This window comes from Rhynchophorus ferrugineus, unplaced genomic scaffold (assembly GCF_030347505.1).
Source record: "Rhynchophorus ferrugineus isolate W39M unplaced genomic scaffold, kcgeb_rfMv2 rfM542, whole genome shotgun sequence".
NCBI classification, from domain to species: domain Eukaryota; kingdom Metazoa; phylum Arthropoda; class Insecta; order Coleoptera; family Curculionidae; genus Rhynchophorus; species Rhynchophorus ferrugineus.
Window position 1 is genome coordinate 40001 of NW_027473119.1, and position 4672 is coordinate 44672.

Consider the following 4672-nt stretch of genomic DNA (forward strand, 5'->3'; position numbering starts at 1 on the left):
AAACGGTTTCACGTACTCTTGAACTCTCTCTTCAAAGTGCTTTTCAACTTTCCCTCACGGTACTTGTTCGCTATCGGTCTCGTGGTTATATTTAGCCTTAGATGGAGTTTACCACCCGCTTAGGGCTGCACTCTCAAGCAACCCGACTCTAAGGAGAGATCCTCTCGCCGTCAGTCACGGTCGCTACGGGCCTGGCACCCTCTATGGGCTGTTGCCCCGTTCAAGATGGACTTGGACGCGCGACGTAACGTCGAGATAATGGACCCTCCCGAACACCACATTTCCCGGCGCCCGATGTCGGTCGCGGGATTCGGTGCTGGGCTAATCCCTGTTCGCTCGCAGCTACTAAGGGAATCCTAGTTAGTTTCTTTTCCTCCGCTTAGTAATATGCTTAAATTCAGCGGGTAGTCTCACCTGCTCTGAGGTCGCTAGTTTAATATGCGTGGCGCTCGTAATCATCATAATAATGAAGATTAGGAGCCAATACGAAATATAAAAGTTTAGAATGGAAAAGACGCGCCGTCGAAAAACGGTGTTTTCTCCCTCGTATTCGAGAGACAACGCACCTACGATCCGACGTCGATTAAAAACTAATTTTATCGGATACGACGATCGTATTAATGGTGCGCGCTACGTTTATCACAAAAACGTGCGAACGACCGTTTTAAACACGTCTCATCCCTTTCATATTCGTACGACCCGTACGAGAGAGTTAGGTCACACGTACGGGTCCGCTGTCACGTTTTAGAACGTCGCGATCGAATCGCGCTTATACGCTCAGCACGCTCAGACATTTCTCGTCGATCGCGAAGATCAAAGAAAATCCGAGCAGTCTTGAAATGAGATACGACCCTCAGCCAGGAGTGGTCCGGGTATGAGATCCCAGGACCGCAATGTGCGTTCGAAATGTCGATGTTCATGTGTCCTGCAGTTCACAAGTTGACGCGCAATTAGCTGCGTTCTTCATCGACCCACGAGCCAAGTGATCCACCGTTTAGGGTAATCTTTTTTTAAGTTAGGTTTTAAACGCATATCGAAACGTTTCTATTATAAGACGACGACGACGACGACGACGCGCGCTCACGTCATAGACAGCGCTTGCGCCCCTTTCGCAGCCGCCGTCGACTTTAAAACGCTCTTACGGTTTATTTTCGTCTTCTCCACTACACACAACGAGAGGAGCGGAGACAGACTACTCGAAATGGTGACGTTCGTTGTAAATTTTCGTCGTCTCACCTCGTACGACAACAAAAGAGCATACGCTGATCATAGTTTGGCAATATTTTCGTAAACTAAATCTCACCCTTTTGGAATGAAACAAACGAAGGGTGATAAGATTTTCGTAAACTAATCACATTACCGATCATCGTATATGTTCGTCGATATGAGGATCGAAACGTCGATTAGAAATATAATTGGCAAAATCGTTTTATTTTGCGCTCGATTTGTCCATTTATAACGAAATCCGTCGTAGGCCGACGATTATTACTCGTCGTCCTATATAACAACATCTTCATCGTATATATCTCCGCTTTCGGGCGTACATCTTTTAAAACCATATATTATAGGTACCCGAAAACAGCTACGTTGACGACGTCGAAATTCGATCGGAACTTCCGAACTTCGTAGATGGCTCTTTAACGTTCGACAATGATTTTTACAGACTTGTACGTTTACCTATTATATATATATAGGCATAACAACACACTGTAATGATCCTTCCGCAGGTTCACCTACGGAAACCTTGTTACGACTTTTACTTCCTCTAAATGATCAAGTTTGGTCATCTTTTCCTACACATCGACGACGCCGAAACGCCATCGCGTGTCGATCCGAAGACCTCACTAAATCATTCAATCGGTAGTAGCGACGGGCGGTGTGTACAAAGGGCAGGGACGTAATCAACGCGAGCTTATGACTCGCGCTTACTGGGAATTCCTCGTTCATGGGGAACAATTGCAAGCCCCAATCCCTAGCACGAAGGAGGTTCAGCGGGTTACCCGGGCCGCTCGGCCAGGGAAGACACGCTGATTCCTTCAGTGTAGCGCGCGTGCGGCCCAGAACATCTAAGGGCATCACAGACCTGTTATTGCTCAATCTCGTGCGGCTAGAAGCCGCCTGTCCCTCTAAGAAGAATAGTTTGTACGCCGACAGTAAAAACCGCGCACGAACCGCGAAACCCGAAAGCAACGCGGCCGGCGGGCCTTTAGGATGTCAAAAAGCGCCTAGTTAGCAGGCTAGAGTCTCGTTCGTTATCGGAATTAACCAGACAAATCGCTCCACCAACTAAGAACGGCCATGCACCACCACCCACCGAATCAAGAAAGAGCTCTCAATCTGTCAATCCTTCCGGTGTCCGGGCCTGGTGAGGTTTCCCGTGTTGAGTCAAATTAAGCCGCAGGCTCCACTCCTGGTGGTGCCCTTCCGTCAATTCCTTTAAGTTTCAGCTTTGCAACCATACTTCCCCCGGAACCCAAAAGCTTTGGTTTCCCGGAAGCTGCCCGTCGAGTCATATTAGGGAACGTCGACGGATCGCTAGCTGGCATCGTTTAAGGTTAGAACTAGGGCGGTATCTGATCGCCTTCGAACCTCTAACTTTCGTTCTTGATCAATGAAAGCGTTTTTGGCAAATGCTTTCGCTTCTGTTCGTCTTGCGACGATCCAAGAATTTCACCTCTAACGTCGCAATACGAATGCCCCCATCCGTTCCTATTAATCATTACCTCGGGGTTCCGAAAACCAACAAAATAGAACCGAGGTCCTATTCCATTATTCCATGCATACAGTATTCAGGCGAAATTTTAGCCTGCTTTGAGCACTCTAATTTGTTCAAAGTAAACGTGCCGGCCCACCTCGACACTCAGTAAAGAGCACCGCGGCAGGATTGAGTTGGGCCGTCGTAACCACGACGCGCACAACACGCACGCCGAAACGCACGCGCGACGGCGACGCGACACGACTAAGCCCACCGGCAGGACGTCTCGCGAAAAACACGCCAGTTAACACCGCGAACGATGAACCGGCGGCGCGAGACACAAATTCGACTACGAGCTTTTTAACCGCAACAACTTTAATATACGCTATTGGAGCTGGAATTACCGCGGCTGCTGGCACCAGACTGGCCCTCCAATTGATCCTCGTTAAAGGGTTTAGAGTGTACTCATTCCGATTACGGGGCCTCGGATGAGTCCCGTATCGTTATTTTTCGTCACTACCTCCCCGTGCCGGGAGTGGGTAATTTGCGCGCCTGCTGCCTTCCTTGGATGTGGTAGCCGTTTCTCAGGCTCCCTCTCCGGAATCGAACCCTGATTCCCCGTTACCCGTTACGACCATGGTAGGCGCAGAACCTACCATCGACAGTTGATAAGGCAGACATTTGAAAGATGTGTCGCCGGTGCGAGACCGTGCGATCAGCTTAAAGTTATTCAGAGTCACCAAGTTGTACGATGACGAGCGCGAACCCGAAACCGATTGGTTTTGATCTAATAAAAGCACTCCTTCCATCTCTGGTCGGAGCTCTGTTTGCATGTATTAGCTCTAGAATTACCACAGTTATCCAAGTAATTGTGGGTACGATCTAAGGAACCATAACTGATTTAATGAGCCTTTCGCGGTTTCACCTTAATTCGGTATGTACTGAGACATGCATGGCTTAATCTTTGAGACAAGCATATGACTACTGGCAGGATCAACCAGGGAACTGTTCTTATTATTTTATCGACACGAAGCAGATAAAACAAATACAGACACAGTTTATTTTATAAGTTTGACTTATAAAGAAACGTGTGCGTAAGACGACGATATATAATATATATCGACGACTAATAAAAAGGAGGTGCATGATAGCGCGCCTAGACGACGGAAAAACCGGTCCGAGGCGCCACGCTCTTACATTTTAATATTAGTTGTCTAATAAAACAAAACGATATCATCATCTTAGACACATCTTTTGTTTTTTTTATACACAACCGATCGACTAGGCACCCAATTATCTCGATTATCGACGACGATCGTCGACTACGTCGAAAATTGGATGCCGCAAAATATCGTTCGGCGTTTATAAGACCTCGAAAAACATTCTCTCCGAACCCTTCGCTAGATAGAAATATATAAAGCGACAAGGAAACCTCGTACGAGAAACGTTTCGTGATTTTTTATTTTATTCTCGCTCGGAGAGCAGAGAGCTATCGCAAAATGTGTTGCTGTTTTATGAACGTTCCGATGAAAAACCGATACGTCCATAAAAATAATAATTCCAATCGCATATGAATCGTGGATCATCTTCTTCTAACGAAGCCGAATGTTCCCGCCGAATTCGCGATCTCGCAGTGATACCGTCGTCGTCGTCGTACGCTTCCCGATATATCGAAAAAAACCGACCAGGAAGAACAACGAAACGACGATACAAAATCGCGAGAGCGTTACGAATATATAATAACACGACGAAATACGCTTTTTATTTAGATAAATAAAAAAATACGGTTCGGATCTTATATATTAACATATAATATGTAATACCACCTTCGCTGATCAAAAGCCACTCGGTAAAAGTGTCACAGCGCCGGTCGACCCGACCCGTCGTATCCGTCTCTCGTATCGCCCCACGTAGAAGCGCACACGATTTAAGCGCGGGTCTCTCGCCAGCTATCGGAAATGTATGGGTGTTTTAGAA

At 47.0% G+C, this 4672-nt stretch overlaps 3 non-coding genes across 3 annotated transcripts in view; all 3 read right to left on the reverse strand.

Moving 5' to 3' along the window:
* LOC143206084 (large subunit ribosomal RNA) overlaps positions 1 to 428 on the reverse strand; it is a 4098-nt gene extending 3670 nt beyond the window's left edge. Inside the window, exon 1 of the ribosomal RNA XR_013008115.1 lies at positions 1 to 428. This exon is cut by the window's left edge and continues 3670 nt beyond it. This is a non-coding gene — a ribosomal RNA (large subunit ribosomal RNA).
* A 419-nt stretch (positions 429 to 847) lies between these two features.
* Positions 848 to 1002, reverse strand: LOC143206085 (5.8S ribosomal RNA). The gene has a single exon (XR_013008116.1). It is a non-coding gene; the product is annotated as a 5.8S ribosomal RNA (ribosomal RNA).
* Positions 1003 to 1710: 708 nt separating this feature from the next.
* On the reverse strand, positions 1711 to 3699 carry LOC143206087 (small subunit ribosomal RNA). The gene has a single exon (XR_013008118.1). It is a non-coding gene; the product is annotated as a small subunit ribosomal RNA (ribosomal RNA).
* Between the last annotated feature and the right edge of the window lie 973 nt (positions 3700 to 4672).